Source organism: Culex pipiens, chromosome 2, assembly GCF_016801865.2.
Source record: "Culex pipiens pallens isolate TS chromosome 2, TS_CPP_V2, whole genome shotgun sequence".
NCBI classification, from domain to species: Eukaryota; Metazoa; Arthropoda; class Insecta; order Diptera; family Culicidae; genus Culex; species Culex pipiens.
This window is the reverse complement of record NC_068938.1, coordinates 59,415,280-59,431,503: the sequence shown is the minus strand read 5'-3', so window position 1 is coordinate 59,431,503 and position 16,224 is coordinate 59,415,280.

Here is a 16,224-nt window from a genome sequence, read left to right as displayed (position 1 = left end):
GCTGGAATTGCTCCGTTACAACATTTCTAAAGTTAATGTTTCAAGTCATAGTTAAAAAAATATCTCAAATTGAGTTGCGAAGAACTTGCCACCATTTTTTCAATGTTTCTTTTGAAATGAGATACGAATGATCGGTTTAGCAGCAGAGCAGTTCGTCGAACCAGCCTAAATCACTGTCTCACATCCGACAACACCCACCACACACTTCGTAGAAGGCATAAACACATGAACTCTGAGCACTCTCCTGCGTTGCCACCTCGACCCCAAGTGCAAACACTGGCTGCTTTTCAATAATTAACCCTGGCTGCTGCTGCTGCCATTCATGTTTCCTTTCCGTCTGGACGGAATGTCTGTTTCATTGCCAGCCCCAATGTCCCACTCCCTTTAATAAAAAAGGCACTTCCACTTATTTTCTTTTCCCTTCTTCTTTTACTTACTTAGTACAGGCACGTCCTGAGGTTTTCATGGCAATAGGCAGCAAAAGCAGCTATAAGGAGGAGGGTATGATGAACAAATCTCGGAAAAAAAAATCATCATCCAAAAATGCTGGAATGATGGCTTGGAAATGATTTGTTCCGTGACGAAAAAATGTGCTTTGATAGAAGAGATTCATCTTGAGGCAAAGAGCGAAAAAAAAGGATACACAATATCAAAAGGTGCATTCGAGGAAGAATGTGATTACAGATAGTTTGCTGCTGTTTGATGTTACTTCCAGAAATTTATATGTTTATGATACGCGGACATTTATTTTTCGAAATAATAAATTTTCCCAACGAGCTCCCATTTTTTCACAATCCCTATGTGAAATATTGAGCAAATTTGTTGTCAAACACTTCAATTTATCTACTTGAACACATATTTCAAGTCAATATTTAAAAATCACACCTATATGCCAGATGCTTCATCAAATGAGCCTAAAGCTTTTCTAAGAAAACACTGCACGTACACGTGGGAGATGAAATATTTTCCAGTTGCTTGGTATTTTGGTTTTTCAATCATTCTTGATTCAAACGTTGATGCATAAAATGAAAGTCTCATGATTACATTCTTTGGACTCAGCCAAACATCAACTTAAAAATAATTTACATTGAAAATGCTTTAAATCCAAAATTTGAAATCGGATCAAATGTGGCAGAAATCGTTAAAATTAGATAGTATTTGAATGAGATGCAGTTCGATGCCTGTGTGCTTTCACCTCACTTTTAATTAATTTAGCTGGCGTTCTCTCGTGTTTCAATGTTCATTGTTTGAATGGGAATCAAATCCAGAAATTTTGGAGGATGTCACTTTTTATTTCTCGAATTTGGGCATATTGATAATTTTGTTTAAAGGAAATTGTTATGGAAACTGTTCTCTACACTTGGATTGATTTGAAAATGTTTTGAATTGTCATGGTGTTATATAGCAGCGGATTGAAAAATCATCTTTTGTTCCAGAACTTTTTATTGAAGGTTTATTGGTCAAACATCCCCAATTCCAACTCACACAGCAGTTGCCCCGACCCCTCTTCGATTTGCGTTAAACTTTGTCCTAAGGGGTTACTTTTGTCCCCGTTCACGAAAACGAGCCCCATTTTCCGATATCTCGTGACGGAGCGGTGGTACGACCCCTTCAATTTTTGAACATTCGTAAAAAGAAATGTTTTTCAATAATTTGCAGTCTGAAATGGTATGGTTTGGAAATTTGCTGTCAAAGGAACTTTTATGTAAAATTGGACGCCCGATATGTATATGAACCCATTCATATTAGTGACTTTTCTTAAGGAATATCTTATAAAATAGAAAAAAATCTTTTAACCCGCATAATAAATTGCCATTTTTTCATGGTGGCAAATATCAGATCTGACGATTTTGCTCAAGTTAATATATTCGCAAAATTAAACCGTAATGGGTAATTCTCTACCAACTCACACGAAATCGGGAAAAGTTGCCTCGACCCTTCTTCGATTTGCGTGAAACTTTGTCCTAAGTAAAAAAAGTAAATCTTTCCCAGTTCCTGAGGGGAACACCCGTTAAGAGTATCGGGGCCGGCATTTACAAAGCGGATTCAGTGGCTGTTTTTCACTCAACTAATGTTAACATGTTTAGGTTAATGTTAACATTCCATAGGTCGCCTCCCTAAGGTGTCGTGATAAGGTCCAGTTTGTGACGATACACTACCTTCCCTTTACTAACCAATCGAATCCAGAAGGGAAAAGATCACCAGTTGTGTTGGTCCGAGCCGGGATTTGAACCCCGATCTACCGCTTACGAGGCGGAAGCGTTACCACTAGGCTACGTGGCTTTTATCCCTGATCACGAATCTGAGGTCCATTTTTTGATATCTCGTGACGGAGGGGCAGTACGACCTCAATTTTTGAACATACGAAAAAAGAGGTGTTTTTCAATAATTTGCAGCCTAAAACGGTGATGAGATAGAAATTTGGTGTCAAAGGGACTTTTATGTAAAATTGGACGCCAGATTTGATGGTGTACTCAGAATTCCGAAAAAAAACGTATTTTTCATCGAAAAAAACACTAAAAAAGTTTTAAAAACTATTCTCTTAACTTTTTTTTTGGAATATGTCATTTTAAGGAAAACTTAATGTACTTTTCGAATCGAATTGACCCAGAAGGGTCATTTTTTCATTTAGAACAACATTTTTCATTTTAAAATTTCGTGTTTTTTCTAAGTTTGCATTACAAATTTTTTGATATATATACATATTAAGGGGTTTTCTAATAGGGTAATTCTCCGCCAACTCACACAGCAGTTGCCCCGACCCCTCTTCGATTTGCGTGAAACTTTGTCCTAAGGGGTAACTTTTGTCCCTGATCACGAATCCGAGGTCCGTTTTTTGATATCTCGTGACGGAGGGGCGGTACGACCCCTTCCATTTTTGAACATGGGAAAAAAGAGGTGTTTTTCAATAATTTGCAGCCTGAAACGGTGATGAAATAGAAATTTGGTGTCAAAGGGACTTTTATGTAAAATTAGATGCCCGATTTGATGGCGTACTTAGAATTCCGAAAAACGTATTTTTCATCGAAAAAAACACTAAAAAAGTTTTAAAAATTCTCCCATTTTCCGTGACTCGACTGTTAAAATTTTTTGGAATATGTCATTTTATGGGAAATTTAATGTACTTTTCGAATCTACATTGACCCAGAAGGGTCATTTTTTCATTTAGAACAAAATTTTTCATTTTAAAATTTCGTGTTTTTTCTAACTTTGCAGGGTTATTTTTTAGAGTGTAACAATGTTCTACAAAGTTGTAGAGCATACAATTACAAAAATTTTGATATATAGACATAAGGGGTTTGCTTATAAACATTACGAGTTATCGCGATTTTCATTCATTCATTCGAAAGGGAACAAAATTTCAAGCTAACATTAGGTTTAAGAAAATCCCCACATTCAAGCAATGCACGGGCCACAATAAACGTCCAAATGGACATTTTAATGCAAATTATGCTCAACTTCTCCAAAACAAACACTTTCAAAAGTATAAGATTCAGTTTTAGAGGTGAAAACTTAAAAAGCTTGTCAAAATCATCAATTCTTCAAAAAACTTTTAAAACTTTAAAATTAACAAAACATTCTTAATTTTTAAGTGAAAAATCAGGCTCAAAATTTAAAATAAAATACCCTTCTGCGTTATCATTTATTTCGAGAAGTACATTGAATTTCCCATAAAATAACATTTCTTTGGATTTCGAAAAGTTGTGTAACGGGAAATGGCATTGAGTTTGAATCTAATTCGTTTACATTTTTCGATGAAAAATATTATTTAACGGAATATTATATACGCCATCAAATCAGGCATCCAATTGAACGCATGAGTACTTTTGACACCAAATATCATCATTTTACGGTTTCTAGCTACAAATAATTATAAAAACATGTCTTAGTAAAATGAAATGGAAATGGTCGTACCGCCGTCAAGAGATATCGAAAAATAGACCTCGGATACGTTTCAAGAACCATGAAAACCTCTTTAAGCTAAGTTTCACGGAAATCGAAGAGGGTTTGATACAATTGCTGTGTGAGTTTTTGTAGAATGTAAAGTTTAAGTTCTCAAATTTACATGCATGAGCTGCATGACTTGTGGTTTAAATAACAGCAGTGAAAAGCTGTCGAATGCTCTTCATTTCAATAACCAATCTATTTCACCGTTTACATGTGAGTTTGTGTAAAGCGTAGGTATGCGGAAATTAAACGTAGGCAGCTTCTAAGAAACAACACACCCGCACTCCAACACACAAACTCACCAAACTCATCGCCCAAGGAAACCAATTCGCCAAATTCAAAGGAATTTCGTGGCAAAATTCCAACGGAGAACATCATTAATTTTTGGCTTCTTTCAAATGCTTGTTTTACTAGCAAGAACAAATACACACACAAACACATACAACACACACACACACACTCTCAGAAAACATCTGTTGTGTTTCGCTCTCGGGGGCAAAATAAATATTCATCTCGAACAACTTATGAATGATGCCCGGAAAGGCAACTTTTCCAAATTGTTTTCCCGCCAGCGCAGCCCAGTGTTGGATTCTTGTGGCTTTCGCCTTTCAAAGGAACGAGTCTTTGAGAAGCGAACCCAACTCAGTCCGCCCACCCAGCACAAACCACTATAACTTTCGAGAGTTTATCTGGAGGTCCCGGCGTGTCCGTTTGGCGTACGGTGGCGTCAGGAATCAATTAGTAGTTTGGCTGCAGTTGAGTTGAGGAGGCTTCCTTCCTGTAAGACCGGCATCTGTTGCCTGTGGCGTTTCACCACTCCTCGAAACTACTGCTGCTTGAGGCAAGTCAATAGTGAAGCTTTTAGAGTGCGGAAGATTTTTTCTTTCTTTTTTGAGACAGTTGATGGGAGTAATTTTGACATTATAAATGTGAAATAAAAATTTCAGAAAAATCAATCGGAAAATGATTTTGATTTCAATCTATGAAGCTGCATTTTTCTGGTGGCATCTAGTATCCTTGGAAACGAACTTCATTTTCAATAAATGTGATTAGAATATTTTTTTACATTCATTTTTTAAGGGTTTAAATGGATGAAAACTAGCATTTTTATGCATGTTTCTATTGTGAAATTGTCTCAAGAATACGAATATGATAAAATTATCATCGGAAAATTTGATCTGAGGGGTCCTTTGAGCAAAAATTTTCATCCAAAAAAATCACTCTAACAAAAAGTGTCTATTTAACATGTTAAACTGCCTTACCCAAAGCGTTCTCAGTCTCAAATGGTAGTCCCAGATGTCCCCTACAAGCTGTCGGTCGAATCGAGTTGATATCTGGATGGAACACATTTTTATTTGAGTTTGAAAATTATGCTATTTTTTCACTAAAATGCCAATAACTCCCTTTAGATTTAACCAATTGCATTTCACACTGCATTTTGTTGCATTTTTGAAGCTATTTCAGATGCATTTTGAGTTTTGAAATTAAATTGAATTTTGCCTAAGTTACATCATTTTTAAGATTTTTGACGTTTTCGAACTTTTAAACTTTGTGACTTCTGAAAATTTTAGGCAGATTGGTGAGGTCCAAACGACGTCCCATACAAAGGGGTAAGCCCTGTTCGTGGACTCGCTCATAAACTGTAATTTCAATCGTCACAAAAAAAAAAAAAATTCAAACAATTAAGATTCGAACTCACTTCCTTTGAATACTGTACTAACGTGTTACCACCGAGCTAACTTAGCTCTGTACAAATAATTCTACTGAATGTTTATTTAAGTTTAACAGTCGCCATAGAGAGCCTCTGGCTAAAGGCGGTGAAGAGAACGGCACGAAAAAGTTTCATTCAAATTGCATGACTGTATGAAAGCACAATTGTTTTTCCTATGCGCATTTAGAAAAATATGGTTATGTTACTTTTGTAAATGTTGATAGATTTAGTAAATTTTCAACATTTTATACTTAATTTCACATTTTTAGATGTTAATCTAGATTAGAGTGATTCTCCGCCAACTCACACGAAATCGGAAAAAAGTTGCCCCTTGCCCACTTTGATTTGCGTAAAACTTTGTCATATGGGATAACTTTTGTCCCTGATCACAAATCTGAGGTCCATTTTTTGATATCTCGTGACGGATGGGCGGTACAACGCCTCCCATTTTTGAACATTCGAAAAAAGGCGTGTTTTTCAATAATTTGCAGCCTGAAAAGGTGATGAGATGAAAATTTGGTGATAAAGGGAATTTTGATGGGATTTGATGATTCCCTTGTGGATCCCCAAACAGTGAGGTACTCCTCGATATTAGCTCCTGAAAAGTGCTAAAAAGTGCAAAAAATGCCTCACGGCAAGAAAAAGAGGCGGTCCTCACCAGCAGGATCGGCAGATTTGAAGAAGCTAAAGAATGCCGAAGCGCTACCTGCAAAGCCAGGCAGTTTGAGCAAGGACGCTCAAAATTCGTCTGGAAACCAGTTCGCTACCCTCCCTGTGGACGTGAGCGAGAAGGAAGAATTTGAACGACGGGAAAAGTTGCCACCCATTTTTGTGAAAACATCGTCATCGGATTCGGTGCGAAAGTGGCTGACCGGGTTTATAAAATCTGGTGCTTTACGAGCTTCCATTCGCTTGTGTGCTGATGGACTCAAAATTCTGCTACCTACCAGAAAGGATTACAACTACGTTCGGGATTTCCTGAACAACACAAAGATTGAATACTACAGTCATGACGATCCAGGTAAACGCCCCATGAAACAGGTCCTCCGAGGCCTGTACGACATGGATGTGAGTGTGCTGAAAGAAGAGCTCAAAACTCTTAAGTTGAACGTGATCGAAGTCTTCAAGATGACGAGACACAACAAGAACATCAAGTATCGTAATCAACTGTACCTGGTTCATCTCGAGAAAGGATCGACAACGCTGTCTGAGCTGAAAGCAGTTCGGGCAATTTTCAACATCATCGTGACTTGGGAACGTTATCGTCCAGTGCACCGTGACGTGACGCAATGTTCGAACTGCTTGCAGTTTGGACATGGTGGAAGGAACTGTTTCATCAAGAGTCGTTGTGCAACCTGCGGAGGTGAGCACAAAACACAAGCTTGCGAAACGATCAACGAGAACATCGAAGCGAAATGCTTCAATTGCGGCGGCGACCATTCTACCAAGAATCGAAGCTGCCCAAAACGAGCTGAGTTTGTAAAAATTCGGCAGCAAGCGACGACGAGGCACCAACCAAATCGTCGCAAAACACCACCAACTTTCACGGACGTGGATTTCCCCGCTTTGGCGTCACCTGGAGCGGGATCTGTTCGAGTGGTTCCAAATCTGCAGCCATTGCCGTTGAATCAGCGGCAAAAAGTTGCAGAGAATACAACACCTCCAGGCTTCAGTCAGCAACCGAAGGAAAACCAACCAGCATCAACGGATGAAGGCAGTAGTGACCTGTTTTCACCACAAGAACTTCTGAACATTTTCATCGAAATGACAACAACACTGCGTGGTTGCAAAACTCGTGCGGAACAAGTAAGAACGCTTGGAGGATTTATCTTAAAATACAGTTCGTAGTTTACTCGTTCTGATGATTTTGAATATTTCAATGAATTTACTTTTTTAGTTTTAAGTTAGGATTAGTTGTTAAAGTGATTTTTTTTTCTTTTTTACCCAAATGTATTCGATTCAATGCAAAAATGTAAAACAATTTGAAGTAAATAAATGAATGTGAACAGTTAATAAGAAAACGAAAAATATAACAAAGATGAAGAGCATGTAGCCATACCACTTAGCATGTAAAAGAAATGTAATTATTATAAGAATGTTCAATAAAGACATATTTAATTTAAAAAAAAAAAAATTCAAAAAATTTGATGGGATTTGATGGCTTATGGCCTATCTACAATCACTTAGCTTAGAAAATTTCACTTAGCTTAGGAATTTGAATCAATGGAAATGAAGCCGAGCTTCTACAATGGAAAAGTAATCAAATTAGAAACTGACGTATGGTTTGAAAAATTTCAAAATCTACGGTAAGTTGACGTTTCAATATCAAAGGTAAACAAACAACTGCATAGCAACGTATATCAGCCCAGCAAAATTTCTAAGTTGATTGTGGATGACGGCCGTAAGTTGCGTACTTTCCTAAGTAACTACTTTACTTAGATGTTCTAAGCTAAGTGATTGTAGATAGCCCATTACTCACAATTCCGAAAAAAAATATATTTCATGGAAAAAAAATAAAAAAAAAGTTTTTTAAGCTCTGCCATTTTTCGTTACTCAACTGTAATTTTTTTTGGAACATGTCATTTTATAATAAATTTAATGTACATTTTGAATCTACATGCATAAATCAAATCAAATCATTTTGTTATTTTTAACAAAAACTTTCATTTTAAAACGCCGTGTTTTTTGTAACTTTTTAGGGAAATTTTTAAGAGTGTAAAAATGTTCTACAAAGTTGTAGAACAGATAATAATAAAAAAATATATAAAAACATAAGAAGTTTGCTTGTGACCATCAAGAGTTGTCACGAGTTTTACGAAACAAAGTTTTAAAAAAGTTACTTTTTGCGTTTCTCTTTGTTTTGTCGTTCGTGTCTGTCGTAGGTGACCATGAACGGCCATGATCGACGACAACCAACGTTTTTTTTCTTTTCGTTTTTTTTCGGAATTCTGAGTGCGCCATCAAATCGGGCGTGAAATTTTACATAAAAGTCCTTTTGACATCAAATTTCTATCTCATCATCGTTTCAGGCTGCAAATTAAAAAAAAAATCAAAAATGAAAAGGGTCGTACCGCCCTTCCGTCACGAGGTATCAAAAACGGACCTCGGACAAAAGGTATCCCTTAGCACAAAGTTTCACGCAAATCGAAGAGGGGTTGGAGCAAATTTTCCTGATTTCGTGTGATTTGGTAGATAATTACCCTAATATATATGGCTTGACGTTTGTATTGAGAGCGATTCCTACTCAAATCATGAATTTTTCTGGTACTTTTGTACCCGACCCTCTCCGATTTCAATCAAACTTTTTAGATAAGTTATCCTAGGCCTATATAAGCCATTTTTGTGTATATGGTGCCAATTGTACTCAAAAATGACATTTGAGAAGGGCGTAAGTTACAGAGAAACCTCTTTTTACGCGGTGGCGTTACGCTTTTTTTTCGTAGATTTCTCTTTAACCATGCTATATTTTTGCAAGCTTCAAAAAGCGTTTTGTAGATCTGAACAAAACGTAAAAATTGCATTTAAAAAATTGCAAAAATGTTGCGTCATTCCAGAGAAATCGAACAAACGTAACGCATCGCGTAAAATGAGGTTTCACTGTATTTAAATATTGTTGTATTTTGTAATTTAAAAATTACTGTATCTCGAAGCCGTTGCAGCGTATCAAAAAGTGGTCTCAGACAAACTTGTAGGAAATTGGAGGGGCTTTCTGAAAAAAATACACTGAAAGAAAAATACACACCACTTTTATGAGATTTTTCAATTTTTATGTTTAAAAGTCAAATTTAAAGGTGATGTCACGATTTTTTTTCTTTAAATTTTTTTAAGGAAATAGCATAAGATGTTAAAAAAAGACTCACGAAAAATGCAGGATGGTATGTCTCTCCTAAAAAATACAAAAATCATTTACATAAACAATTTTTTTCTCAAAATTTTCAAAAGCTGAACGCGGGAATCGATTCTCCCAACAATTTAACATCAAATTCTCCATATTGACTAATGTCCTAATTCCAATTCTTGTGAAGTTACAGCGGTTTTAAAAATAAAATTGTTTGAAAAAATAGAGGTTTTGGCCATTTGTTGGCAATTTCTATTTGTGAGACTTATTTTTTCAGTCTCGAAAATATTTTCACCAGAAAACCCGTCCGATTTTCCATAAGTTTGCCTATGACCACTTTTCAATATAACTCGTTTTATTATTGATGTAAGCGGAGAGGGTCGAGAAAAATGTTCTTAAAAAATTCCTGTTTTTGAGTGGAATTGCTTTATCATCGGACTAATTCTAAATGAAGTTAACAATAAATTATGGTGATTCATTTATTATATTTTTCAGAGCACTTAAAAAAAATGTTCAAAAAGTTAAGAAAATATATACTTCCGCTTGAATTTCAGGAATTCCCGGGAAAATTACAAATTATTAGCAATCGGGAATTATTTTTTTCGGAAAATCCAGGGAATTCCTGGGACGGGAAATTGGACGCTCTTAACGTACCTTTATAAAACTGAAGCGACATCAACTTCAACAATTTTGATGTTTTTCTTTCTAACAAAATGAATTTTTTTTAATGAAATTTTCTATTTCATACATAAAATTAAATCGACTCAATTCCACGGTTCCGCCTTCTGCAATGAAAAACACAAACACACCAACTTTTGGCCCAAGTCCATTAGGGGGGTGTTGTTGTTTCTGGCGGGCTGAGCCAAAATTTACGTACAGGCGGAAAACGAAAGTGACTTTCACTCAACAGCCAACACAGCATCGCCACAGAACCACAATAACTTGGTCCTGCACGGCTTCCGACTCGTACCCAAAAATGAACAACGAGCGAAATTTTGACGAAATTGTGGACGGAAGAAAGCAACAAAAAAAAAAACTGACGTTTATGATGATGTTTTTCTTCGAGCTTGGGGAAATTCTCAGTTCGTCGCTGTCGTGCTATCTTGTCGCACCGGCCATTTCGACGTTCTGAGAAAAACGTGTTTTATTGTTTGACCTTGAATAAACAAAAACTTTAGCACGCAATGTAAACAATAACAAACATGTTTTGTTTGGCTGACCATTCTGTGCATTGTCCCGAAGTTTGGTTGAAGTTGATTGCTGGAGTCCCAAGTTATAATTACAAATGTTTACGGTAGTCGAACTTGTACGTGCGTCAAACGCATTCTGACCTGAAATCTCTTTGGCCAGCTGTCGCACTTTCATCAATTTTCAGGGTGTGTCAAGATAGCACGACAAGATTGAAACTTCTTTTATATGTAGAGTGACAACAACGCACGGAGTTTTTTCGATTTTTATTGAATATCTCAGGATTAAAATCGCATTTTGGGGATCTGTGAAGGTCAAAAGGGTAGGCACTGTTAGCTGCACAAAATGGCGTTCTTAACTCAATGCACATGCGACAAGTTAGCACGACGGCGACGATTTGTTTCAGCAGTTATCTGAAGGAATGCGGAAGGGAAGAGGGGCACATATGTTACACTGTGGGTGGTTGGAACTTTCCAACTTTACTTCGAGTGAAATATGATTCATCAAAAAGTAGTTGGACAAAACCGCAAAATGTTGTCACTTGTTTATGTGCTTGGGACGACGTTTTGATGGAAATGGTTAAAAAATGAACTAGTTTCAGGGGTAGACTAAAGATTTATAATTTTGGATAATACGGCTACACAGCAAAAAAAAGTTGAATTTTGGAATGTTGAAAATTTGGTTGGTTGAATAGGGTAGAGGACCCAGTTTTCGCCCTGCTCCAGTTTTCGCCCACCTACTGGATTTAATCTGTATTTAGTTAACTTGTACCATTTTTTGGTTGAATTTATTATGCAGGTTTGCATATTCATTCATTTCTAGCTCTAATTGAAACATTCCTAGTGAATTTCTATTGTTTATTAAGTTTTTATAAGCATTTAAAAAAAAGCCTTATTGCAGCCGCCATATTTTTGTCAATTCCGACTACAGTGGGTAATAATGTTAATGAGGGAAAACAACTCATTTCGTCCGAAAATAATGTATCTGAATAATTTATCGCTTCACTGCATGTCTAAATTTCATGAAAATATAGTGATTTACCTGTTTCAAAAGTTTACCAAAGGTTATTTCAATAAAATAAAGTGGGCGATTATTGGGTTCATGAAAAAACATGAGATCCAATTTTCGCCCTGGGCGAAATCTAGTATTGTGTTTTCAGATTTTAGCTAGAACCAGTTTTTGTTTACCATAAACACTTATCTAATCGCAGCAAAATGTGCTTGAAAATATTTTTGGATCATTCCAGATTATATTTAAAGGTAAATTATTTATTTTATTTTATTTCATTCATCAGGGTGTTTTGGTAAAAACATCAGTTCAAAAATTAACCTAAACTTAGATATGGGACACCTAGCTCAAACGTGGAAAGAGTTTACTGGTAAATTGTAGAACAAATTGAGCAAAGGAGGGAAACGTAGTTGCACAATATCTTTCAAAATAGCACATGTGCTTAATATTTTTATTTAAGAGGTACTCGAAGTTTTCTATTGAGTCAATTCGGGAGCGAATGACCCATAGGGTTCAAGTTCCCCTAATATAATCAACAACAACATGGTAACTGAGTGCCCTTATCTTGGGTGAATAGGGACACATGAGTTCTATCAGCAATTTTGATTTAGTCATATTTTTTATGAGTGCGAACATGTTTTGGTTTTAGTTAGAACCTCAAAATTAGTGGAATATCTGTTAAAAAAAACAACTAGGGTTTTTTGAATTTCAATTTAAAAATATTACGATAAAATTGTGCACATCAATGAAATTGAGCTTCGGGAACATATTGTGAATCAATAGGAGACCATATTTACTTAGTTTTGAGCCATAATTTTATTTGATTTCTTGATTTTTGCCGTGGGCGAAAACTGGTTCCAAGGGTGGGCGAAAATTGGATTTAGGGGGGCGAAAATAGGCACTTCAGAGCACTTTATTAAAACGCAAAATTTCAACAAAAATGAACTTGTAAATGATAAAAACCTTGTGGAAACTTAAAAGCAAATAGTTTGTCTAAGTTTTACAACAAATAGAACCTAAAACCTTAATTATCATTAAATTCTTGTCAAATTTCTTAGATTCCCACTATAAAGTGGGCGATTTCTGGGTCCTCTACCCTATTACTCTTTTTTTTGAGTAATATTACTCAAAAAAATGTGTAAAAATGTGAACCTGATGAATATTCATTAGAAATTGATGAAAATTCACCAATTCCTGATGGTATTACCATCATTTTTTTCCGTGTATATGAAAAAAAACTCGTTTCTTTATTCAATTTAAAATAAACAAAACTGAACTGACCAAATTATAGTGCTTTACCTTAAATTTAAACAGGAAACGTAGAGTTTTTGTCGTAAATGCTAGTTTCTCTGAAATGTTTTCACTCTTGAGATCCTGGGTGGGAAATGAAGACGAGCTACGCTCAGGTGCGTAAAGCTTCCACTCAAAACTATAGCTCACCGTTACTTGGAGTAAGTGCTCTGCTCATGAAAAGTTTTTGCAGCCTCAGTGAGTGGAATACTCTCGTGAATTATGCAGTAACGGACTAGGAAAGTTTGTTAGTTTGCATATATAACTTGTTTTATTTGTTTATGCAATGTTTTTTTCTTCTTCATGATATTCGGTTGTTTTTTTATTATGTATTTAATTTATCTCATATTTTTTATTAAGTAAATATGAATGATATGAAGACGTAACTGGATCCAAATCTGGGCAATAGGCGCCTGTTTCACAATTGTGTAACACTTTTATTCAAAAAGCTACAACTTGATTCAGCAACAATTTAAGTCAGTTTTACCCAAAAAAGTTCAAACTCCCAATTAGTGGGATTCCCTCAGAAAAAAAAACTTCTTCAATGAAATGAAGATTTTTAAATTCTGCCTCTGAAATTCTAAGCCACGTGAGACGCACTCTGTGAATTTAACAGACCAGGAAATCGTGAGAAAAACTTGAAACAGACTGAAATAAAAAAAAATCGTCCGGAGTTTATCTTGAATACATAAAAAGATTTTCGCCGTGGAAAAGTTTCTCCCAACTTCCTCAATGAACTTACTCTAAGCCACGTGGCGTCACCCCTCCCCCGTCCCCTCCACCCACTCTGAACCGAGGGAAGTACATGAAATTTATGCTTTTTTATGCTTTTTAAATTAGCGCCAATCCATATTCTGTTTGGCTTCGTGCCCAACTTTGGTGGCAATTTAAACTTTTGCGCTAAAGTCAATTGTTTGCTGGCTTTGAGCCTCGGTTGGCACACACACACACACACACACACAATGAACTGAAAGATTCGACGACCAAGTGCCAAAAAACTTGTAACCACTCTTGAACAGGTCAGCTTGTCTGTCCTGGGAAGGAAGTGGTCACGGCCGGTCTTGGGTTTCAACCGACCGCAGCTTCTGACTCCGGGTGTGGAATTTAATGATCTTTCATGAAGTGTAATGGTCGGACAACGGATGGAGCGGATGCTGGGAACAACCTCCGCAAAAACCATTGCTGCGTACTTTTGGGAAGTTATTTTTGCTTCTTGAAAAAATTTCTATGGACTTGGAATGTTTGAAGTCCTCTTTGCTATGTTTCTTCCTTAAACCATCTCTGACTGATCGCTCGATAAAGTAAACATTAAATTCAATTCAATTTTTCCACACACAAAAAAACTGACTTCCATTAAAGTGAACCACCCACAACGAAAACATTTCCAACAAACTGCAAAGATTCATCAAAAGTGTAACCAGTCAATTAGCTCACCTTGAAAATAGGAGGAACTCCAAAAATGCAGTAAATTGGAAAACACAATATCAGTACCGGTTCTGCGCATCATTCAATATGTATAATATTTGCGGTTTGACGAAATCATGAGACATATGATATACGTAGCGTGTAGTTTCTCATTATAATAATTTATATATCTGCTCATATTGAGATTGTTTTGCGATACTGAACATTATTCATAACAATATGGAACATAATTATTGTTTGGTGAAAAATGCAATATTAATTGAATTAATTGAACTAATTAATTGAAACAGGTGAACTTGAATCAACTATGCAATAATTAACGGTTAAAATTCAGCCCACGGCCAAAGTGTGGCCTTTATAGCGGATAAATTCACACAAAGAACGGGGAGGTCAAATTTCTGCTGATTAAAACCATAATAATTTCAACCATGTTCTGCACTTCGCTTGTTTGTTTGAAATATTTAACTAAACATGACTTTCTAATATGAATAACGAAATTAACGAAAAACACTTTAAAACTGTATTTAAATATCAATTTCACTGTTCAAAATAACATTTGTGTGTGAGTGTTTGTATATGTGGTTCAATCCAACACTCGCTGACGGCAAGAAAAACAAAATTAAGGCAAAGTTGTTCAAAATGGATTTTTGCCCAAATTATTCCATTTGTTTGTCACCGTAATACTTGAATTAGGTTTCAAAAAACAAAGTGTAAACGAACAAATCGACGCCGTCGTGCTAATTTTTTGATTTTCCATACGTTCTACTCAACTAGTGGGGCAAGAGGAACAACCCGTTGGGGCAAGAGGAACAATGCAAGAAACAACATGTTAATTTGCTAATAATTGAACTGTTATCACTTAGACACATTCGATTAGAATGTATTTGAAACGTTTCTTCCATTTTTAGATTTAATAATAAAAATTTACTTAAAAATTTGATCGTTTTCACGAAAAAAAAAATAATAATTTCATAAATGTTTTCTATGGACATTTTATGAAAAATTGTTTATCAGTTTTTCAGTCCGTTTATGTTTTTTCCCCAGTCAAATATGTCGTTGCAGCAATTCGTATTTTTTTCCATACTTAAAATCCATATGGTACACTTGCCCCACCTGAACAAGATTTTTTAAAAGCTTTCAACAAAAATAACCAAAAGTTTAATCATACTTAATAATAGGTCCAAGTCATTGGTAGGGTCTCTAGTGATCTATGCAAACTGGCATTTTGATAAAATGAACTTAAAAACGAACCCTAAGTCTTATTTTGGGCTTTCTAAATGTTATAAGAAAACAAAGGATTTGATGAAAACACTTTTCAATCTTGTGTTCCGTGGCGTTTACGACGTTTCGCGGAATGGACATTTCGCCGAATTAAAAAAAAAAAGATTAAAATTTAAGGTAAACAAAAATATATAAACACCAAAATTACCAAAAGCTAAAACAAAGAACGATTCATGTTTGAAAGAATGCAAAAACTCACAGAAGTATTCTCAAACCTTTTTTTTAATTCGGCGAAATGTCCATTCGGCGAAATGTCAATTCAGCGAAATTTCCCGCACCCGAATTAAACTTCTTTCATATGAAAAGTGACAAAAATGCACGGAATAAATATCTCAGGATTGAATTTTTTTTTTGGGGATCTATGAAGGTTAAAAGGTGAGGCAATGTGAGCTGCACAAAATGGCATTCTTAACTCAACTGGCCCAAAATGCACGTACGACATTGCGGTTGTCCACAATTTTTTTTTTGTATGAAAATTGTCCACGGGGTAGGGGGGGGGACGCCTTCGGACGCCTATAAATGAGCAGAAACTTGC